General features: G+C 32.4%; 1 protein-coding gene across 5 annotated transcripts in view; it reads right to left on the bottom strand.

The window, feature by feature from the left end:
- The window catches only part of mub (poly(rC)-binding protein mub), a 435,856-nt gene that overhangs the window by 294,303 nt on the left and 115,391 nt on the right, over nucleotides 1–26,162 (bottom strand). For all 5 annotated transcript variants that reach the window (XM_076396900.1, XM_076396887.1, XM_076396893.1 and 2 more), the window contains exon 2: nucleotides 8,155–8,190. The gene's annotated coding sequence lies outside the window, so the exon portion shown is untranslated. The remainder of the gene's footprint in view (nucleotides 1–8,154; nucleotides 8,191–26,162) is intronic.

Here is a 26,162-nt window from a genome sequence, read left to right as displayed (position 1 = left end):
TTGTATTATCTCTTATATTTTCGAGATATAGGCTACCAAAATTATAAAATGGTTTTTTGAATTACGGATTTTATTCCAATTCACATTCCATGTAATATTCGGTATGCTAATTACGTAGTCTATTGCTAAATTGAGTTATCTCTTTTTGTTTTCGAGATATAGGATATCGAAATTTTTCACTTTAGGCTCTGTTACTAATATAGGCCAAAATTGTAAAATGGTCTTATGAATTACGGATTTCGTTCCAATTCACATTCCAAGTAATATTCTTCATGCTAATTACGTAGTCTATTGCTAAATTGAATTATCTATTATTGTTTCCGAGATATAGGATATCGAAATTTTTCATTTTAGGCTCTGTTTCTAATATAGGCCAAAATTGTAAAATAGTCTTATGAATTACGGATTTTGTTCCAATTTACAATTCAATCAATATTCGGCATGCTAGTTACGTTGCCGTTCACCAAATTGCATTATGTCATTATAGTTTACGAGATAAAAATTCGTCTTGCTTACGTTGATGGAAGTATAGTAATGACTCTTAAACGAGACATACGTAATGTGTATTAAAATTAATAATTTCACTCAAACCTCAGGATTTCTTTATTATATAATATAATATATTATCTAGCAATGTTTCAATATCTTAACATTAATAAAATATGAAATATATATGCTCAAAATCAGAATATAGGCAGCAATAAGTAGATAATAAGTTGGAGTCTTATCGAAAATTATCGTCTATTTTAGCTTAATGAAATACCATCCGTTCCACTATTTTATCAGCGCGCCCGCTGGGACCGAGTTATAAATACCTCAGGTACCGATTCACCCCTTCCCGTGGCAAGACGTCAGCATGGACGAAGAAGCCGACACAATTCGACTGGCATACGACACGGAACGTATAAATAATTCAGGTAATGTAAAAAGGATCCCGTGACAGCTGATGGAAAACGAGACAATCCCAAAAGCCGTCTAATGCCGGAATGTTTGTCACTCGCGTTGTCAGCCCTAAACCCCGCCCCGACGGGGGAGCTTCTCCGTGACGATACAAAATAATACATGGGAATACGATAAAAGGTAAATAGATTTCGTACCTCCATCATTCAGTGTCAATTTTCGGAAACGCGGAGGCAGTTCTTCGGCCCATTTTACGTTTTGTTTCATAACAGACGCGGAAAAATATGTACGATGGTTCGTTCGTGTGTACGGGACACGTTTGATATATGGACCTGGCGGCGGTAACAGCGAAATCAACTAGCAAGGCGTGTAAACTGTATATATCGAATAGTGCGGTAACGGACTTCTGTCTAAAAAGGTTTTTATAACCTTTCACTCTAAGGCAAACCAGAGTCTGATTTTGAGGTGTGCTGAACGTGTTATAATATATCGAAATTTGGCCGGAATGTTTAAAATAAGCAAGAGAAACGAATTTTCGTACCATTTCAAAAACTAGTTTTGATTCACAGACAACAAATTAATAAATATTATTTCTAAATTAATATCGAGGGTCTTACAACAACTTGCATAAACACTATAGTCTATCCAAAATAGCTCAAAATCATCAATCATCAAGATTTCTAATATAATATCTGTTGCAGTTTGTATAAAGAGCGACAAAATATTGTCTGATGCGCCCAAACATGTAAGAAAATCAGCCAAGAAACATCGTCTAGTTGTCAAATGTCTGCAAAATTCTTGAAAATATTTGTGATAATAATTACAGGCTGTAAATATTTGCTTGTTTATATAAATTTCAACTCGCTGCTTATAATTAGTCTGATAGAAAGTGCTGAAGCTAATAAATATTCGGTCAGAAACATATGTTATTACATCTCTAGTCAATAACTTCAAAAAAGAATGAGGTAAGGGACGCCTTCTTACCACTAAAATTCGACAGACTAATAAGTGTAAGTGTATGTATTGTAGAATGTAAGTCATCCCTTCATACACTGTTAGGCAACATATGATTTAAATAGTGTAAAGATAACCTACAAAGATGTCTAACCGAATTTCCAGACATAGCTTTAAAAGAATACGGATGGAAAGGGTAAAAGTTGGAATAATATTTGATTAAGTTTCGTAAACCTTAATATTTCCTTAATAATTTAATGTAAATAACAAGTTGCTAAGTTTTTGTTCTGGTTCGAAAATCAAGTGCTAAAGAACTAACGCGAACCATCAGTTATCATCACCGATAATGCACCATGCCACAGCACATTGCTAGAAATGGAATAGCTTGCATAACTCACATTAAGTTTTAAGAAATATTTCAAATTGTTATTTGGTAAATATAAACGAAATGTTACTTTTTGAGAAATAGGCCTGAAAAAACATACAAAGTAGATTAGATGAATGAACATTATGTCTTCCCTATCGCTATATATTCAGTCAAATCGAATTGTTATCGAATGTGGTAGCAAATCATTATAATAGAAATACGGATTAAGGCAGATATACAAGAACTATTTGGATAAGTAGAAAATGGATCGCCTACAACAACACCCTCCGGTTGACTTGAATTTGACAAATGGTGAAATTGTGAGCTAGTGTTAGATTGGAAATTAATAATGTAATTTGTGACTTGAAAGGTGGCTTAGAAACTGACCGTGACCGAATGAAACATTCTAGATGTGAGATTATGATTAATTGCTGACAATCGTTGGTAATTACCAAGACACGGCTAATGAGGCTAGAAGAAACTAAGGGTGAGTAACAAAAATTGTACTGTAGGGTGTACAATATTTATGCACATGGATATGTCTGTAATTGTTTAGAAAATGGATGGGGTTTTGGATGAAATGGTTGAGTAGAAAATTAATACCAATAATTTTGCAGATTTGACGAATGCGTTAGAAAAATCGCAGGGTTTAAATATAATTTTATCGAGAAAAATGTACATAGGCAGTAACAGAAGAGAGATTAGAATAACTTGACAAGGAAGCACGGCAACGAGGGAAGCAAGAACTAAACATATAAAAGTAAATATGCTCTCTAATGGAAGTAAGATACATTACTTGGATATAATTATTTATTAGGTGTATTAGGCCTCCAGGAAATATCACAGTTGGTTTGGAGAAAATGTAAATGTAATATAACAACCATAACCTACAAACTATTGTGGCTGTATAATAATTATTAATTAATTAGCAAATTGACATATACCATGTAACAATTGATGATCAAAATTGTATGAATATTTTTAAACATTTCTTTAATTTTTTTGCAAAAGAATGAGCTATATACATAATAATGTATGATGTATAAAAATACACATCAATACAAAAGTAAACAATAATTAATTTTGAACGAAAAAGAGCATCCAACGATAAATAAATAATTGATAAACGCTGGCATGCTTGAAATTTACTATATGCAAGCTAAATATTAATGACTCCACTGTCATATTTGTTTTTAATTTATAATAAAAAATACGTCGCCTGAATATAAGTGAAATATTTGTAAATTTCAAAAATCAATTGTTAAAAATTTATCTAGAATACACAGAGAATATTTCTCGAATTTTGTTTAATAAAATATAGGTCAGTATGATTTGTAATAAATAAATATGATAAATGGGAAACCCTTACCTTTAAGGTAAGTACAATTTTATTTAGTTAAATAGGTTGAAAAAATTTACTTATATATTAATACTTGCTAAAGAGCATTAAAAATTACAGTTAAATAATCTACGAAATTATTCAACAAAATTAATTATTGAATTGTTCCTGTTGATTTTCTTTTCTTTTCTTTTTTAGATATTGTTTTCAGTGGAGTTTTTCATCCAGATTCATTCCGAGATATTTAATGTTGTTACTATATGGAATGAAAGTATTATTTAATGTTATTGGTGCTTGTATGGTCTGTTTATAGGTGAACTGAATATGCACAAATCTAATGCTGTGGGAGTCGTATGGTAATCATGCTCGTTGCTTGCAAAATGTGAATGCTGGTTTCTAGTCGTTATTTCGACACCGAGAGAACACAAAGTACATCCTGTATAGTCATAATTATTAGAAGATGAGTATATGAAGGCATTACTCGATGAAATCATCGACTATATTGCTCCAAACACTGGGCGAAGAATGGCCGGAACACGAACAAAATTACAACAATGTTATTCTTCAGCATGACAACGTTTGACCACATGTTGCAAAATCCATGAACACATACTTGAAAGAATTAAAATGGGAAGTTATACCCCATCCTCTGTACTCGTCAAACCTTGCTCCTTCTGACTAGTATATATTATACTCATATGAGATACGATGTGAGCGGTGTTTCATTTTCTATGGAGATATCAAGAAATGGCTTGATTCATGGAAATCGAGCATCGACTGAATCCGTAAATTGCCTGAAAGATGGGAAAAGTATCGGCTGTCGATATATTAACATTTATAAAAAGGGCATAATTCATGTTTATCGTAACCTAATTAAAATGGGGAAGTTATACCCTACCCTCCGTACTCGGCAGACCTTGCTCCTTCTGACTACTATGTATTAAATTTATATGAGTCACGACGTTGGCAGTGTTTCACTTCCCATGAAAATATCAAGAAACGTCTCGGTTCATGGAAATCGAGAATCTACTGAATCTGTAAATTGCCTGAAAGATGGGAAAAGTAGCGGCTGTCGATAGACAATACTTTCAATAAAATACATTGTACGAATTTTTTACAATAAAGCTCCAAATTATAAATTAATAAAAAAAGTGCTTTAAAACTAATTTATAGGCCTATATATTAACATTTGTAAAAAGGAATAATTCATATTTATCGTAACCTAAATATGTCTTCAAACGTCAAAAGAAATTAATTAACAGGCAGGCAAAAAACTTTTCTAAAACACGATTAACAAAACGTAAAATAAGTTACTTAACTTACAGTGTAATGAATTATATTGCACAAATGGGGCCGAGAAAAAAGCAATTATTAAACATTACATTAATTAAGTATGATCATTTACTTAAGAAAATATACGTTTTCAATTTTGGCGGAGCTTAAACCCATTCCCATAATTAGTGTTGTTTTAGATGGGATATAAATGGAAGGTATAATTCTGCCGACAAGACTTCTAGAGCGTAATAAATTATGTTATTTTCTCTCGAAATTTGCCCGAAACTTGTGATGCATCGTATTTTAGGGGCCTTTAAAGGTAAATACCGGGGATTTGGGGGGAGGAGGGCTCGAAATATGAAAAGACAGGTGAATTTGTTTAAACCGCATTAATATATAGTACGCTAAATGAATGGTGGAATTAGTGTTATGACGTTTATTATTGAGATATTTTGTAAGAAGATTAGTATATAATGGAATATAATGTAACAAAGGCACATAGATATTCGGAGGATAGATCGATGAAAACTGGTTACGATCGAACGTAGCAAAATCTGGAATGTGTAATGGATGGGAAAATACTTATGGCTCTATAGAGTTTTTCGGTAGGCGATGAAGTTTTATGCTTACTATGAATGTCTTCTAATTGTAGAGAACAATATCGATTAGTTTAATTATGGTATAGGACTATGGTGGGTGACGCCCTTCTGATTCTAACAACTGTTTTTTAATTGTATCTTACCTTAAATATCATTAGTACAATCTTAATACAAAAATTCGTTTGTTGCTATTATTCTGTTGTAGTTGCATATATATAAGTAAGACGACTGTATGATAAACTAGAATTAAGAGTACCACTTATAAAATATGTCCCAATAGCTCCTGTGGTTTGGTTCGTTTCAATTTTCTGATTTCCTGCCCGTTTTCTAGTAACTATATTGCATCCACATTGCAGTGATTTAGTGATTTAGTAAGCTTTCTTCACGTTATAAGGCGAGATCTTGGATACTTGTGTAAGTCTATTTAATTTAGAGGTCATAGTACAATTTTTCGTCGCTTACGTAGCGATAAGCATTGGAAATTAGTCGAAAATTTTTATTTTGCAGCTTTCGATTGCTAGCTAGATTGATGTTTTAGTAGTATTTCTGTGTCCCATAAGTCCACATTTTCTTTGACTGATAAACTAATTTCTTTGAATTTGTGTCAAGTTCGGAGTTTCTTATATTGCCTAACGTGATGTTTTCCACCAATAACAGTTTTTTCTTTGTTTTGGCCAATATCAAAGAGACTTGTGTAGCGACCACTACGACCCTTTAGGCCACCACGCATTAACCTACTGCAAGTTCAAGGGTTGACAATGCAGGTAGATTGGTGCCATGCGGTCCGGCTATAAAATACCACCACGACGATGTCTCGCTTTCTTTTCTTTTCTCTATCCCCTTGTGACAATACCACTTTCACAGCGCTACTATACTTCCTTTACCTAACCTAGTTTCCTGTCAATTCTCTCGTAGACCACATGCATCAATTTAAATCGAAATAAACAAGTATTTCTCCCATCAGTGTTTTCAGTTCTCCTATGAATTCTTTCCACAAAATAGTAGTGAGTGTTCAGACAAACAATCGCATCGACAGCTACACATTTCGACTGACTGACCACACGAACATTTCTACATTTGGCTCTGCGGTTAATATTGATTACAATTTAATATGGTCGTGTTTTCAAAATATACCAGTTTTTCGTCTTTAATTACGATCATATGTAAAAGTATGTTTTTATGGTACTATGATTTTTTGTATTATTTAATTAATATATTGTTACTAGTCGTTTCAGTCTAACCTACAATTTGTCTTTATGCTAACTGAAATCTGGGTATATAACTCTGGTGAAATAATGTTTATACATGTCAGTGATGATTTTTTTAACATATGCACCTTACTACACAACACTACACAAGATCAGATGGTTTGATTCATTTGAGACTGAGAGAGAGAGTGTTCTGTTCTGGTGGCATCCAATAGTTGTAATATTTCAATATTCGTGTGAGAATAGAGTCTCTCCTCATGCCCCCTTGCAATTCTCTTGATATCTTGACTAACTGTGGGTATCTGAAAGCCTTGATGTAGATAATCAGTCCTATAGTATTTGGGCCACCCAAAATACCTCTCAGGACTTTGTTCTGAAATTTTTTATTTTATTTATGTTACTCTTTGCAGAACATCCCCATAATTGAACTCCGCATGTCCATATAGATTTCAATATTTGCTTATATAATAGCAGTTTATTATGTACTGATCATTGTGATTTTCCTCCAATTAGCCAGTGTATTTTCCAATATTTCAATTCCAGTTCATTTTTTTCTTCTTTATATGTTCCTTCCAGCGAAGTTTTGCATCGAGATTTATTCCGAGATATTTAGCGTTGTTGTTATATGGAATGATAGTATTATTTAATTTTAAGGGTGCTTGTACGTTCTGTTTATAGGTGAACTGCACATGTACAGATTTACTTTCATTAATTCCTCTTTTTCAAGCTTGTGTCCAATTATTTATATTGTCACTTGCCTGTTATAATTTTAGTGAGGCAGTATCATCAGCAAATGTAGCCATCGTATTATTTTCCGTTTGTGGTATATCACAAGTGTAGAGTAGATAAAGCAATGGTCCCAGTACACTTCCTTGTGGTACACCTGCTTTAGCTTCTTTTATTATAAAGTAAGCATCTTCTTGTTTGACTCTAAACATTCTGGTTGTAATGTACGATTTTAATAGTTTGGTGTGTTGTTTTGGTAACATTTTCTGCTCAATGACTGATTAGTGCTCTAATGTCTCTTATACTCATGTAGTGGTGGCTTAAATACTTCTGCAGAGTCACCAGTCAAAAATGATATTAGCAATTATAGTTAATAAGATAAATGCTATGGTACAAGATGTTAAATTTTAGCTTATTAAGTAATAATTACATCTAGAAAACTCTGCAGATAAGAGCAAATAAGCTAAGCCGATTTATAATTGGAGATTTTCAATTCACCATGTCTTCCTCGCCGAAATTCATGGATTAAATAAGAGATTTGTAAGATTTTTTGTCAACATTATTATTGTGTGTTTTTAAATATTGTTATTGTGTAATAATAACGTCAAAAAATATAATATCATCATAAATGTCTGTTTTTTTTGTAACCCACCTTGTACATATGTATGTATTTTTATATATCTGATTTTATTATAAGTAACAATTTAGGTTCGACAGGCAATATATTTAATTTACACATATTTAAAAATATAAGAATATCTAAGGGAAAATACATTAGTTACTTACCACTCTTCAACCGCTAAGATTAAAGTATTCGATATTCTGAAAACAAAAAGAACACGAATTAAAAAATAGATTCAAATCAACTGTCCTCGAATAAATAAAGTTGGTACCATTTCTCCAGTGGCCTGAATATCCACTCAACAATTGATCAAGTGCATCGAATAACAAACATATTTGGAAAATCTTTCAAAAATAAAGTTGTACACTCTGCTGTTCCTATGGATGTTGTTCACGGTTCTACCAAAGTTTGGCATGAATGAATGACACGAATAGTATACAAAATACTATTACTATACAAAATAATATCACATATCCCTAAGCATTTCTACATGCTCTTAAAATCTTGTTTGATTGACTGATACTTCTGTGTTACGTATCAAGTAGCATATTCTGATCTCAAACTGATAATGGCTTTTTCTTTACCTCAATGAATTCCACATAACGTTTTATAGCACAGCTATCACCTTTGCCGATGATATGCATTTTAACAGTCACAGATACCCGCTCTTGATAAAGGTGTCATCTTTATGGCACAAAATGGACGCACGTTAGAGGATCGCCTCACAAGATATCTTCGTTAACGGCGTTATTCTGCTATACATCATGCCAAGCTGAGATGGAAAATGCATATATAAAAGAAAGAAAAGAAAATTCCAGTCAAATATATTGGATTACTTGGACGAAACTTTGAGTTACTAATTGAGAACAAGCTTATTTTATATAAGGTATTACTAAAACCATTATGGGGCTATGCGAAATGGAACACAGCTATAGGGCTGTGCCGATGACTCAAATATCTGAAGAATATTGTGAATGCGTTTGGGTATGTACGTAACTGCGAAATTGAGATGATCGTGAACATTATTAGAAGATTTGCCAATCACTACATAGTATAAAACAAAGTCGCCTTTTCTGTCCCTATATCCCTATGTGCGCTTAAATCTTTAAAACTACGCAACGGATTTTGATGCGGTTTTTTTCAATAGATAGAGTGATTCAAGAGGAAGGTTCATATGTATAATACATGCATAATATACTAAGGCAACATTGCTAATTTTAGAGGTTTCTAACGTGATGTCGTAAATTAACCTATTTTTTAGGCTTATTTAGCAATTAGCAAAAACGCTGCCTAACCCTACGAGTTAGATCAAATTAATGTACTACAGTATTGTACACCATAAAAAGGTCTACAAAAAAGTCCGCGATGGTATATGTTTATCTTTTAGGGATAACCCACATTAACCATTTTTATTGTTTACTTTTTACGTGAGAAAATGGCTTATTTACGAAGCTATTTTAAGCAATACGGCATTAATCCTTATCGAATTAAGTACCTTAAATACAGTGTGCAATTAATATAGATCAATATGGTTCCTTACAGCATGTAAATTAAACAAATATTTTCGGAGATATTACAAATTTAAAATTTGCGTTTAAAAATGTGTAATGTAATAAAAATTGTATGAATTTAGATATTCCAAAGATAGCAGGAAATCTTCATAGTAATTATAGGGGAAGAGGAATTGTTTTACTCCAAATTTAATGCGTGCAGGCCAAGGGCAGTAATGAATGAACCAAAAATACTGGATCGATTTTAATCATGTTTTCATTGAGTGACATAGGCATATATATTTTATGCCCGTGCAAAGTCGGAGCGGGCCGCTATGTTTTTATATACAACGTTCATATTTTTTCTGTAGTGTATTTAATTTAGTATCAGCATTGCACTCGTGCGAAGCCGGGGCGGGTCGCTAGTTCTCAATAAAGAAGACCCCAGAGCCGCGTTAACACGGAACCGCCCAGACTTCTAAATGTGCATATGGAAGAAATACATTATCTAATCTTACTAACGTCTGAATTCTGTGTTCCACTGAAGTGGAGAATACCTTAGATGTAGTTATTTGTTATTATATTAAGACAGAGAAAAATTAATAATTAGTTTTACGCTAGATTTAATAAACAAATTAATAATAATAAAAAGTTTCCAATAAGTAAAATATAAAATAATATACAAGGTCAAAACCCATTCAAAACAACGAAATAATAAAAGGCGCGTCATCAATATGTCTGATTGAATAATAATTGTGATAGAAGCGGTTTATAAAATTCCGTTGGCAAAGCCAATAGAATTTTATGATGACAAAGTGAGGGCGTTGATTGAATCTTATCGTCGCTTAATGCCAAAAGGAATTGCTGAGGATCTTAAGACGTCGAAGCCGGGATTTAAAATCATTTATCTGAGGTTCCTTTTTTCGTGGGGCGTGGTGGTAAGAAACAGGGGACGTAGTAAATTTTCATTGAAAAACGGTCTTTTATTTTTAGATCTTTCTCAATTTAATTATCAGGCCCGTAAATTTATTTTAAAGGATTTACGACGGATGGTGTTACTGCGTTTTAAATCGTATCGTGTACATATTTAAAAAGGTTCATGTTGAAGCATCAAGAGTTATTGAATTATATTAAATTAATTTATTTTTATTACATTAAATTAATGAATAATGGTTAATGTAACACAAATATAAAAATTATTCAATCAACACTTAATAAACGTTAACACAAGTCTGATAATTTCGAGCTAATATATATTTAAAATGCAGTTGAAGCAAAAACTTCCAGAGTTTCCAGACACTGCCCTAGAAAAATCAACCATCAAGGATTGGTATGCTAAGTTTAGTGGTGAAATGAGCACCGAAGACGGTGAACGCAGTGGACGCCCAAAACAGGTTGTTACCGACGAAAACACTAAAGAAATCCATAAAATAATTTTGAATGACCGTAGATTGAAACTGAATGAAATAGCAAACACTCTAAAGGTATCAACTGAAAGTGTACATCATATCATTCACGAATATTTGGGTATGAGAAAGCTCTGTGCACAGTGGGTGCCACGAGAGCTAACTTTTGAGAAAACAACGACGAGTTGATGATTCGAAGCCGTGCTTGAAGATGATCAATAATAATAAACCCAAGTTTTTGCATCGATATGTGACAATGAATGAAACATGGCTAAATCATTACACTTCGAGTCCAATCGACAGGCATCCGGGTGGACTGCACATGATAAATCCGCTCCAAAGCGTGGGAAAACGAAACAGTCGGCTGGCAAGTTTTTGGCGTCTGTATATTAGGGTGCGCATGGAATAATTTTCATTGACTACCTTGAAAAGGAAGGACGATCAACAGAAACTATTATATAGCGTTATTGGACTGTTTGTTGAAAATGTTGCTTCACCAAGACAATGCAACATGTCAAAAATCCATGAATTGGGCTTCGAATTGCTTCTTTATCTACCATGTTCTCCAGATCTCGCCTCCAGCGACTATTTCCTGTTCACAGATCTGGAAAAAATGCTCGCTGGGAAGAAATTTTCGTCCAATGAAGAGATGATCGACGAAACTGAGGCCTATTTTGAAACAAAGGGCAAACTGTACTACAAAAATGGTATCGAAAAGTTGGAGGGTTACTATAGTGTATTACTCTTGAAGGGAAGTATGCTCAATAAAAAAAAAATTGTCCGAAAATATGTTTTACTATTGTAAGCCAGGGACTTTTCAATTGACTTGTGACATCATTGTTGGGTCAATTATCAAATCATAGTTATTGGAACAAATGGACCTCGCGTTTTCTTAGTTATGCGATGGCTTAAGCTCATCTTGTATTACTTACAAATTCAATTTTAAACGATTTACAACAGGTGGTATTACTCTGATGGTTACAGGTTGTTTTACAGACTTATATTACGTTACCAGTTTTTAGTACGTGTCAAGTGTGGAGAACAACTTTTTTTCAGAGCAGTGTACATTTCAAATTGACATTTGCGAGAATTTCTACGTTTTTACTTCTGAAATCTAGAATAAGGCGGCTGAACCTGGACAGTCTTTGATTGCTTAAGCAGCTGTTGAAGATACCAAAAACGGATCGTTTCCTTGGGAGTTCCAAAAGCGACATCGTTCTTTCGAGATGGTTACGGTATGTGTGAATGGTATATGGGTTGAAAGATGGGAAAAGTAGCGACAATCGATAGACAATATTTTGAACAAAATATATTGTAGTGATTGTTTACTATATAGATTTAAGTTAAAATAAATCTGTTAAACTAATTTGTAGGTCTAATATAAAATTTTGTTTAATTGAATAATATATAAGTAATATATCTTATTGTCTGCTTAGTATGTGCTTTTTGACTTATGTTATTAATTTGTTCTCCCGCTCTTAAGTTCGCATTCTAATAGCAAGGAAATAAGGCTAAATGACAGAGAGAAGTGTGTTAGAGACAGTTCCCCATATTTTCTACATCAGTGCCTGGCATCAGTCAGTGCATAACTGCCATCAACCCGAAAACTTACATCTGCTATTGATAAATTTGTTATCTGGTCAAAAAAAAATGTTGAATTAATTTATCTGAATCAAAATAAAAAGGTTTCACACATAAAAGAACACTGCAAATTCTATATGGCAATACATTATAATACCTTGACAATACTCTGGATGCTCAGCTCAGAAGAAAGGAAAAAAAACGAATGTTTGAGTTTTGACCATGAAACCACTTTACTAACACCAATGTGGATCTGCGAAATTCAGGGAGGAGACTGCAGATGTTGCTTCTATATGTAAGTGCTTCAAAAATCTAAAAAAATGTGCTGAAGTATATCGTGCGTCATAATGTAATATACGTGTTTGCCAAAACTAACAAAATAAAGGAGGGGACAAGACAAACTGTGTATAATAGATGTATATAAACAATCTGACCTTGCTAATGTCTGAACACTGAAGGATTCAGTGGAAATTATCTCAGTTATTTGTTAGTTTGTTACTATGGTAAGGTGGAGAAAAATCAATCTCGCACGTACACTAGTTTTATAAGTAAATTAAACAAGTTGTAATATTGTAAATTAAATATTTAGTATATAAGATGTTATTTTTCTAGCTAGATATAGCAATAAACAATGGACCGAGTTGATGCCCTAACTCTATCTCGTCTATTAAAACAGGCAACAAAATTTGAATTTAGGTTTACAACGTCTGCCGATTTATAAGCTCGAATTATTATTACTAAAATTTGAAGAATTTTGCAGACATTTGGCAACATGGCCCACTAGCATCAAACCATATCAAATTTTATTGGTTTATGCGATTACACGTTACAATTCGTCATACAAAAAAATCACTACGGGTTTAAGACCATTTTTATAATTTCAAAAATTGCAATTGACGTTATATTCTGCAATTGATGTTAATTTTATTGGACAGGCTATATAAGCAATTTTGCGTTATATACCATTAGTTAATATCATATAATATAAAATACATTTGACATTCTAAATAATTCAACTCTGATATATAAGCAACTATACTTGTACGTTAATTAAAAGATAATTATCCATCTTTTACTATAATTAAATGCTAACATATTAAAATGACCCGACTAACTGTATTTTTCTTGTCATAATAACGGTAGTTAATTAAATATGAAACAATAAAAACATTCTTCATTTCAGGGCGGCGAGAATGTTGCTTTCAAGCTGAAAAATCCTCGTTCATTATGCAGACGAAGACATTTGTTGCAGGAATATATAAAACAAAAGCGAAAATAATAGCAGCACAAGCAACGACTTCCAACCAACAGAACGGGCGTCGGAGCTTTTGTTGGACGTAAATTATTATAGTTGTTTTAGCGAGTGATACGTTACGCTTTTTTTCCTCGAGTTTAAAGTCTAAATTTCTTAGACCAAAATATTTCTCAAGAAAGATATTCGTTATTTATTTAAATGTGTTTTGAAAAGGATTAGAATAATCAATAGGGGTTTTCTTTCTCAGTTAATGCTGCTATAACTACCTGGTGGTTTCTCAAAAAATTCTAATAATTTATTGTTTATTAGTTAATAAATTCTCCATCCCATATTAAAATTACATTAACAACACCTTTTTATGCCATAAATAAGCCAAATTTATTCACCAACTTACCGACACCATCACACAGAACTTCCTTCATTCTGGCCAATCGATTCATGCTTGTATTTTCATACAATTGATAAAATTTGTCCAAATTTATCACATTTATCACTATATTCAGGATTTAATTAAAATAATACAAGAATCAATTGCGGTTGCAAACATAATTTAATGAGCTATGATTGTTAAATTGTATTTAAACCATATTGTTGGTACCCTGACATCTGTCTATAAAAAGATAATGTATCTTCGTTCTATAAACAGCTTTAAAAAAAAGTTAAAATACTATGTATTAACAAATGTGATCCAAAACCGTTTTTTTTTTACATATTTTATAGTCTCTTTTTAGCAACTAAGGGTTTATCTGGACAGGACCTACTATTTAAAGTGGGTTCCGAACCACGGTCCTCAGCATTAAGCCTACCGGCTGGCGAGTGACCAACTTAGAAATCATCCCAGAAAACATCTGGTCTTACCCGGCCTGGCTGCTGGCGTGACTGGGATCATTTCTCTTGTCGGATGTTACACTCTTGTTTAGGACAATCACAAATATTAAACAAGCATAAACATACATTTTCGAACATGCCACAGCAGGATTCGAACCCGCGGCTATCGCAACAGTAGGCGGACCGTCCTGTTGCCTTTAGCACTGCGCCACCAAGCCAGCCCAAAAAGGTTTAATATACTAGAATATATAATGTATATTATTTATAAATTATTTCTTAGTGGTTTTTTTAATGTTTTAAAATATATTTTTAAAGTATTACTTTTCTAGTATTTATAGTATTTTTTATTAAGGAATTACTGTCGTTTTTCATAAGGACATTCATTTTTATTAATCAGTATATCTCCTGAATAACAGATGAACTTATTTCAGTACTAGTTGAGAAAAAAGAAGCATGTTTAACTTAACACTTGTTTGGTTAAAATGTAACGAGTACTAAGCATTACTATTGCCAAAAATAAATGTTTATCTTAAAGATGAATGATACTTTATGCTAATCGATGTTAATTAACGCATTCCTTTTTTAAATTCTTTATTATACCTCTTCTATTATTTTGCATTTTAAGGTTATTAAGATTAATTTATAAATAACGAAAATAGCTTCTGCAGGAAATTTATTTTCATTAATGGAATATTTTCGGTGCAAAACCAGAACGTAATAAAGGTAATTCGACATAAAAGAATGTATTGTGCTCCGTAAATGAAAAAATTTCATAAACATTCCTTTCTTTAGCCGACATATTTTAAATAAAATCGCCGACGAAATGTTTCGGAAATCCTAATTAATTACATCAAAAATTACGGCGAAATTTGATTCGGTTGAGTGGCTTTTATGAGATAACTAATTAGATTCGGTAGAAGTGGCGAATCACTCCGAAATCCGACTTGAGATTTCTTGTAATTCGGGATATCATTAAATATTATACACTGGATTATTTGCTTGAATCAGGATCGAGAATTAAATAATATATGCCAGGCGAATAAGAATAATCTGTATTAATTTATAGTGATATTTTTATATTGATATATTCTTCTAACGTATAACAAATTTAGAAATAACAAAAAGTGGTATTTTTCGCTAAATTACGGTTGTTTGAAAAAAATAGATATTCTTTAGCATTTTAGATATATCTGAAAATATTAAAATTAATAAAACTATAAAATATTCAGAAATAAATCAAAATAAATCAGAAAAATAAAAAAAAATTAAAAATCCTCTAACGGCATTCTGTTAAAAGTTTAAGCTCTGAAAATATGACAAAATCTTTTCATAAACTAGCAGTAGCCAGGGAGTCCTATGTCTGAACTGTTTGGTGGATTCTTCAAAATTTCTTCATAAAGACATAATAAAGGATATGATGGGATATTGTCATGACCTAAACTGACTGAAGGATTTATTGCTTTTAGTGTTCTGCTTTGAAGAAGAATAGAGTAATTTAATGTAGTTTAATCAATTAATAGGATATAGGTAGTAACAGAACAAACTAAGGAGAAATAGAGCGATATCAAAATGACTTTACAAGGAAACACTGCACCAAAGAAAACAAGAACTAAACATAATTTTATCTATATTACAATTTTGTTGTATATCAGAGTCAAAATATATTAAAACTTAGAGCTAATGTGTCAACATTGCGACTTTCCGACGTCATGAATTTAGATGAGCTGAGTTTTAGTTCAGTTGGGCTTTAATACACAACAAAATTCTAATCTAAATAAAATAGTTGAACTAAAATTTTATCAAATATAATTTATTTTAACATTATAGTATTGTTGCATTATTTACATGACAACATTATTGCCTACCTTAATCTACAAATTAAGGTAGGCAATACATTAAACATCTTGATGACGTATGTACAAAAGAACTTTGAATATGCTATATACAATATAGCAAAAAAAGATGTACTTTTAATTAACACTTTTTTATATTACAAAAATCTACAAAATTCACGGCCCTTTAAAGTTAAATGGAGTATTTAACGAATAGTACAAAGCGGTTACCCTAAATGATAATAAAAGAAAGAAAAACCGAAATTGATTAACTGATATTAAAAAGCGGAAAAAGAAAACTTTCCCTCGGTTCCCATCCCCCCCCAACCCGGTCCGAGAAAAATAATAACTTAAGAATATCCCGCCCGAAATTTAATTATGTTTTATCATCCGTCTGGCCGTTTCCTTTTTGTAATTTCCACTCTCGGGCGAGAACCGCTCATTTTTATCTCGTCATGTTTCACTTCACTTTAAATTTCCCATTTTTGAGACATTCGCATTTCGCTCGAACGGTTCTTATTGATTCCGTTCGATGTTTATCGCGTTTCGATCGCGGGCGAAAAATCTGTTTCGCAAGTGTGTGTTGGCAACCAATAAACTGGAATTTTTAAGCGGCGCGTCGCAGGCGGCCCTGAAAATACCTGGAATTTTGTTTTCGTAATTGAAAAGGTGGGAATGATCTGATTGATCCGATATCGTCGATTATATTTGTTTGTGACGGTGGATGCGCGGCTATATGATACGGGGCTTATCATGTTTCAAATGTAATTACATCTTTTCGTGAATTTCAGGTGTGTTGGTAATTCCTTTCCGATTATTTTCGCTAAATAGAATATATTATTTACAATGGATACTTATTACAATTTATTTTTTTCAAAATATTGTCCATGTGATTCTATAGTCTATTCAAAACACTAGTGAAATACGTGATCAAAAGTTGTAAATTTATTTTACAGTCAGACAACATCCTTTTCTTTTTATACTATTTAAAAGGGGATAGGGGATGAGAGAAGCTTTTAGAGAAGTTCGAACATGTAACTGAAAGAGCTTGTAAAAGTTGTCCATTTGTCAAGCGTCTGCAAAATCCTTCAAAATATTGTAATTACAGGTTATAAACTGGCAAACGCTGATTTAACGCTTTGGATTAGTAAATTGCCGATAGCCGCGATTTTATTAAATATAATTTTTGCTGCACTGAATATCGGTACGGGCATGGTCACAAAAATATCTCAAAAATAAAAAACAATATTACCTTAAATTCACCAAAATAAACCCGTATTTATGTGAAACAAGTGATGAATCAAGATCAGCTTGATGTCAGCTATCGGAGATCAAATATACGAAAAATATAAAAACAGTAATTAGTTTTTTCAGTCGAAACATAGTATAATACCATTATTTCAAAGAAAATTGTTGGCCTGGAAAGTATCCATAAAAAGCAAAAACCTATACAGCTATATGAGTGATGTAGAACATCCCTTCGTACACTGTTAGTATAGCATAGGGTGATATAGGATTTAAGTGGTGCAAAGATAACCCACCACGTCTGCAAAAGTCTTCAAAATATTATATTTACGGGTTATAAACCGACAACAGTTGTTTTAATGAATTTTAAATCGGTTTTACTGAAAATATTTTTTTTGGGCGTTGCAACTGCACTGGGTATTAGTAAGCGCACGATCACTAAAAAATCTCAAAAAAAACAATATATCCTTAAATTCATCAAAAAGAAACCGTGTTTATGCGAAACTGGCGAGGAATCAAGATCAGCTTGTTGTTAGTTGTATCAGAATTCAAATATACGAAATGTAAAAAATAATAAGTAGTTTTTTCAATCAAAACATACTTTAATACAATTATTTCGGAGAAAATTGTTGGTCTGGAAAGTATCCACAGAAAGCCAAAACATATACAGCTATTTGAGGGATGTAGAACATCCCTTCGTACACTGTTGGGCAATATAGCATTTAAGTGGTGTAAAGATAGCCCATGAAGAGGTTCTCTAAGCAATGGAACTCCCAGAGATTGCTTCAAAAAGAATATAATTTGAAAAAAAAACAACAAAATCAGGGAATAATTATTATATCAATTTGTATATATAAATGAATGGTACATTGGGTCGCTAATGGCAAGATGATAATAAATATAGTATAAACGCAACAAAAGTTGATGGAAAAAGGTAAACGTTGGAATAACTATCGATTAAATTTCTTAGTCATAATATTTATAAATAATTCATTGCAGACATATAGTTCTTTATCCTGGAAAAGGGAATAGTTTTATTCCTGATGGCGAATTAGTGTTTTCCTCCAGTCCAAGGTTGGTTACCATGGAGAAATTAACCATAATCTGTGCAGTAGTTTGAAAATCAGCTTTTAAAGAACTTGGAGAAACTATCAGTTATTGTTATGTACAATGCACTATATCATAGTATATTGGTGGAGAAAATCCCAAGAAGTCCATCAATAAAAGCTGCAATAAAGGAATGGATTGAAGTACATAAAATACCTTTCGAGAAAACCATGTTAAAGAATGAACAATTTCAAATTGTTACTCGGTAAATATATATGAAATATTTAGTTGCATTCTATGTTATTTACTTTTATAGAAATAAGCCTGAGAAAAGATACATGGTAGATCAGATTGCTGAACGTTATGGCCACAGACTATTACGTCTTTCTCCCTATCACTGCATATTTAATCCAATTGACTCGATATGTGTTATTGAAAAAAATTATTGTAATAGACATTCTGGTCGGGAAGGATATTCAAACCAGAACTGTCTGGATTTATGGAAAGAGGCATTCTCGAATATAACATCTTCGGTTTGTGTTAGCTCGATGAGACGGATTGAAGAAGAAATTGACAAATGGTAGAAAGTTGAGCTTCTCTTGAAGTTTTTTGATAGATTAGAAATAAACAGCTTAACTATTAACTTGATTAGTATTTCTGAAAGTGGCAGTTATTAAATAAAATTGAACGAATGTTGGTTTATGATTCAATGCTGATAATTAACAAGACAGGGTGACGAAAGAGGAAACAACTAAAGGTCACTACTAAGGTATACAATTAATATACTTTGTGTTATTGTTCAGAATATACATGAACGTTTGGTTAAAATGTATGACGAGAGAAATAGTACCAACTGTTTTACAGATATGGCAAAAGCATTAAAGAGAATGCAGGGATTAAATGTAGTTTTATCAAGAAAAATGTATACAGAAAGTAACAGAACAATCTAAGGAGAAATATAGTAATATCTTAATGATTTTACAAGGAAACATTGCATCGAAAGAAACAAGAACTAAGCGTAAAACATAAATATGCAAGTTTAAGTTCTAGAATAATATATGCATTAGATGTACTGTATTGTCAAAATATATTATAATACATAACATTTTTGTTTCATTATTTTTTTTTAAGATTAGAATGTTGTTATATGTCAGAGCCAAAATATACTAAAACTCAGGGTTGCTGCGGCAACATTGCGATGTTTTAACATGTTACGCGTGTCACTACTCTTTTGAATATACTATATAAATTTTGTCCTTCAATCAGGCAATGTTTGGATGCCATTCCAAAAGAATTGTTTGCAAAACAAAATTATAAGGGACTGTACTCGTATTTATAAAATATATGGTTCTTTTGATTTACGTTTTTTATTTCTATAGTTCTCTATTCTATAGTTTTAGTTTTATGGTTATTTTTATTTATTTTGTTTATATGTTTTGTTTATTTTGTACCATGTTTTTAAAGGTTTATTTTATCTTAAATAAGTACTGGTAGCATTATTATTTTTATTGTGAATTGGCAACAATCATTGACTGTTAAACCGCCGACTTTTCAGTATTATTTTATTGTCTAGATATTATAATAATCGTTACTTTTAACCGACTTTTGGGTCTACTTTAATAATAGTAATAATACTTTTGCTATGTTTCGCCTACGAATTTACATATTATTAATGGTTCGATGAGATTACTTTGCAGGATGTTCAGGTTTATGGACACGTCTCCAAAAAAAAGGATGCAAATGTTGCCAACTGTAGTCCATAAATTTCTTGAGAGAGGTAGCAGCTATGACCAGAATTATTAGACGAGTTTATCGTTAATCGAATTAAAATTAAAATTGATAATAAAAAGACTCTTGAAGCTTCACTACGGTAATAAAGGACAGGGGTGTAAAGATTCCGGAGAGAACAATTGCGATGGTTGATTGAAGAGAATCTAATAGGACGGCGGCCAAAAAAATACGGCTAACTGACAGCATGAAAACGAATCTCCACTCGGCTAGACAACATCGAAATATAACTTTAGCAAACTGGAGTCGAGCAAGTTTGTTTTTTTTGAACAACACAGTTGGTTAATAGCGGTTTTCTAGTATGGATTCTATTAATTTACAGGTGTGTTTTTCCGACCTTACAATTTTTGAGTGATAAAAGTTTTTTGTAAGACGACCCCCTGGTCAATAATTCCGCTCCGATCACCTTATAGAGATCACCCGGTTAATGTTATGGTCTGTTATCTCAGTCAAAGGAATGGGATGCCTATATATTGTAGAAAGGATGGTGCAACAAAACCAATACAAGCGAGCACTTGAAGCTCGGTTATTACCATAGATCAATGAATGGTTCCCTGACTATGACAACTACATTTTAATGCAGGATTCGACAGCAAATTACTCTTTTGCCTTGGCCAAAAAATTCATCATGCATTAACTTTTGTACATTCTTTGTAGTTTTTATAAGCCCAATACATTACAGATACAAATACGAAATATATAAAAGATCCCGAACTAATTATTAGTTACAGAAATCCAATTAAACTAGAAAATTAATAATCCAAATAATCCTAATAATCCAGCCATCCACCGTTCTTTGAAAAACGCGAAATCATAGTTGACTATTTGTCATTTAGCTAGAGCAAAAATAAAGTTTTTGGGCTTTCATTGCATTTATGTCTTATTTAGCTTAGCAATATTTGATGAAGTCGACCTCTTTCAGTTTTTCAGTCACATTTTATAACAGTACTGCTGAGTTATCCCAGAAACTTTCGCTTCAACATCAGCAACCAATGAGAATTGGATTCAACGTTATACATGGTAATTTACATATCCAACGTGGGCCAGAAGTCCCGCTACCATTGCCACAATTTCCGCTGAATGGCAATAATGGAACGATAATTTTCAATAAATATTGTCAAAATGGTAGCAGGACCTTATATTTCACTAAAAACGTCAATGTAAATCAAATAATTTCGAAGGTGATAGTCGTGGGTTTGCGATTGTTTCTAATTTTGATTGTCTACTGACAACAGCGTAGAATTCAGTAACTAATAACCACCCCAGTTTATTGTTTTGGTCAGTCGTGAAATTGGGGACATCTATTTTATGGCACTGTTGATGAACGGGAAAAGCAGATTTCTTGGAGGGACCATTGAATCTGAGAATTCTGGTAACCTAAACTTCCGATCAAAGAGAAAGCCGTTTTTTTGACCTTTGTCGATTGTAAGGCACGAAATTTACACAAGAAGCAAAACGCTTCTTGTGGAAGAAGGTGGCCTGACTTTTTGTGGCTTGACTTTCGGCCAAACCAAACCATCCCACATGGGCCAGTAACCAAACTGGATAAAACCGGATGTCTTCTGGGATGGTATCGCCAATCTATAGTCTTAGTGCCGAGGACCATGGTTCACAGCTCATGAAAAGCAGTAGAGTTAGTCCAGAGTACATCTATTTTGGTCTAAATTTTACATTTTGCAGCAGATATAAAATAAATATTTTATGTTCTAACATCATCTATTGTATTATACATTTTTAAGAGTATATGTCATACATAATAAATATTATGTAAGAGCTATTAATCTTCTGTTATATTGAAGTTAGAATTAGTGAAATAAACGTTTTAGGGGCGAGGAAGTTTTCGTCCTACGAACGTAATCATGTAAAAAATGTACCCTTCTCGAAAAAGGTCCGACCTACGGGGAATAAAGCGTATGTTAGAGCTTTTTCCACCTCATTTACACTGTAAAATGCTCGTTCTGTATTTGTGTTCCAAACTGGAAAAATAATGGTAATCTATTGGTAAATTGTCTGGGGAATACCAGAGGTACGTATTGCGTTACTCATATTTGATACAATATATTAGGAGCGTAAAAAAGTAATCTAAGTTTTTTAAATTAGGTTTTGTTCAAGTAAAATTTTAAAATTTAATTCCGTTGTAATCATAATAAATTTTATTCAACGTAATCTCCATGAAGAGCCACACAGTAACTCTAGCGCCGCTCTTACATTTCAAAGCTACTTCTGAAGAACGATTTTTCTTTTGCCTCAAAACAGATCTATCACCAATTGTTGCCCACTCAGATGATGATTGTTTTGATTCCAGAGTGACGTGATGGATTCATGTTTCATCCATTTTCACATATCGACGCAAAAATTCCAGTTTGTTACGTTTAAATAATACCACACGCAGCTGAGAATCATCAGCATATTCTTGTTTTTCCTCAACAGTGAGCAAACGTGGCAACCATTTTGAACAGGACTTTCTCATAGTCAAATGCTCATGCATCATATAATTAACATGTTCTTTTGATATCTTTACAATGTTAGCTAACTCACACAACTTCACTTTTCCATTATTAGAAGCTATTTTGTAGATTATTCTGATATTTATTGGTGTTACAACCTCATTTGGACGTCCACTGCTTCCCGCATCATCGGTGTCTCGACGGCCACGTATAAAGTCAACAAACCAACGTTGTGTTGTTGTTTCTAACGGAGCGGATTCCTAATTATACTTTTCAAGCCACTGCTTCATTTGAACTGTATTTTTTTCGCCAAGAAGCAGTGTAAAATTAAAACACGAAATTGTTATTGATCCATTGTTTTAAAAATAACAAAAGTAGTGTATCAATAGCGCAATAGAATATCATGAAATTTTAACGGCTTTCTTTTGAATGTTAGTGCCCACTAAAAAGGCGGTGTGAACTGTGTGAACTATTAAAAGATAACCGTAAAAGTGAATACAATAAAACTATCGCCATCTATTGTTAAACCCGGGACTTTTCAACTCATGTGCTACATGTACCAGATTCATTTCTACATCTATTCTTTTAGTTTTACAAGAAATGTCAATCAGAATGATAGAACTCTAATCATTAGAAAATCTGCTGATAACTAAAATGCTTTAGTACATAAAATAATATATATGTATGTAATATAGAAGAAATTAACTAGTTTCACGAGTTATGTTAATTATTAACGAATCTCTTCCACCAAAGTTGCAATGGCTGGCACCAATTTTTGGTACAAAATTAAAAATGAAAGGTGCAGAAGAACCATGTAATGTGTTACTGAATCACTAAAATTAAAATAATATTTGAATTTACTAGTTTCTAAAATAATTATCGCTGTAAATCCGTTATAGTTAAAGGAATAATTTAATGTTTTTAGCACGAGGATTACCAGATTTTTTAACAACCATCAGACTTAGCATTTACGTAAGTCGGCAAAAATATTAAACCAATTTTCAGTAGCAAGGGATTGCGTTTCATTATAATAAATTTTTGCAATTATTGCTCCTTCTTTTCCTCTTATACGCCCGGATCTTATTAACCTAAAAATTCCAGAAGCAGTCGGGCTGTTTACAAAAATTAACATAATCCTTCTTATGGACAACAAATTTGAAATTTCCCTTTGTCAGCACGGCATTGATAAACCAAACAGTCTTTTGAAGTAGCCAGATTTTTTATCAGAAATCTCATTAAGTCGAATTTCTCATGCTAAAATTAAACATCTGATAAGGAGATGACTAAATTCAACTAAAAATATCACATTACAATAGGAGAGCGAAAAAGTAATCCACGTTTCTGAGCTGTATTTTGCCAAGCTAAACAGATTAAATGATAATTTGTCACTAATTCCCAGGATATATCAAATCAATCAAATATCAAATATTTTTCTTGCGTTAAACTGTGATGAAGAACTACAAGACAAATGAATTCATGGATTCAATTAAAAATAAATAAGACGAATTAAGTAATGTAACTTTAGAAAATAAAATATTCTATGGACAATGTACTTTCAACCCACTTTAGTTTGTTTTCAATAAATAGGCATCACTAGAGTCATAGTTTAATATTCTGTTGGATTAAGAAAAACACAATAAAATGAGAAGCTGAGGAAGGTCTTGGGTATATAGCCATATGGGTCAAGTTATGTGACTGATATATCAATGCCTTAATATAAGATCATGTGAACTTTGTATATGTACCTCGTCACGTTAAGTTCAGTGAAAAAAAAAGGGGACAAATTTTCAGAGAAGTTTTCATGTTTTGGGATAAAATTACTTCACCTTTATAGGGCAGTGATATTAAATGTATAGTGTCTGATTAGAGATCAGTATTTGTTGCTAATGTAAGATTGAAACATTGTAAACAGAGATTTTACATAGTAGTGTGATCAATTTTATGGATTGAAAGTTGAGATTGGTGATTGAATGAGTCATTAAACGTATAGGTTCAGATATGGTTCAGGCACTAGATGGTAATTACAACAATCTTTAATGTGTTTTTGGGGAAAAAAATTAGTGATATATTTTTGTATTATTTTTAGATTTAGATGAGTAGCTCTAATAAACTAGAACCTATCCATTATATAGTCTTTGAATAGTGGATTCTACTATGCAGAATCCTCCTTGATTCATTGTAGTTCGGTTTAAAAATCGACATTTTGCAGTAAGTGTTTTACATTTTCCAATAGAGCCTTACGAAGGAAATATGTTTTGTGAATTATTGTTTTTATTTTTAATGATTTTGGTAATTCGAACGAAATAATGATAGAGAAAAGAAAGGTTATATTGCTGAATTAATTGGGCATGATCTATCTGCCAATAAACTATTGCTTGAGACAGATAATTGTAAGAATTAAGAAGCGTGTAAAGACATGAAGAAAAGCACAATTACAGATAGAACATAAAACATCAAGAGTATGGTGTGTGTAATAATCAAAATTGGTAAATTAAGTTTTAAATAGTTAAGATCGTAGTACATTTATATATACCTAAAATACATTTAAATAAACGCTATCTCTGGTTGATCTCCATGTATCTAAGTTATTAATGTAAACAAGCAGTGTTAAGTGAGCTAGTCTAACCGTGTATATTATATATGTTACAGTCGCGTGAAAATCATGAAAACATCAACATTTTAACTGTTGACACCGAAGTCTATCGTAAGGAGATAATACTTTGTCATGCGCCAATGGTCGCTATTGATTTAAACGACGTAAACCCGGTGATATTGATGTCAATTACAAAGAACAACGTAAAAAAATAACAATTTTTTTTATATTTATAGGAGAAAAACACAGCTCCAGGGAATCCACCAGAAAAGTCATTTATATTGTTACCAAAATGGAATATACATGGCCAAATGTCTAACTGTATATGTGGTGGTATCAGCAAGACATAGCCCATAATAAGCTACTAAAACTGAATGAAACTATTACTGCAGATATTCACGGAAATCATTTGAATAAATTGTTCTATTGTTTCAAAAGGATAGCGAATAACCGACGCACATTTTGCAAAAGTTGTGAAGGATATACCCTTTCAGCTTGAATGGGAGGTTTTGACCAGAGGTAGCCCCTTCTATTTACTACTTATTTAGATCAATAATTAGCATGGATTGAGTGATATATGGCTCCTAAATGCTGAAGAATTTCGAAAATGGATCGATGATTAGGTCGCTTGTTATCAATATGATCGGAAAAAGCTATAAA

The sequence above is a fragment of the Rhynchophorus ferrugineus genome, unplaced genomic scaffold (genome assembly GCF_030347505.1).
Source record: "Rhynchophorus ferrugineus isolate W39M unplaced genomic scaffold, kcgeb_rfMv2 rfM2, whole genome shotgun sequence".
Taxonomy (NCBI): Eukaryota; Metazoa; Arthropoda; class Insecta; order Coleoptera; family Curculionidae; genus Rhynchophorus; species Rhynchophorus ferrugineus.
The sequence above is the reverse complement of the archived record's forward strand: the minus strand, read 5'-3'. Positions and strand labels throughout refer to the sequence as shown.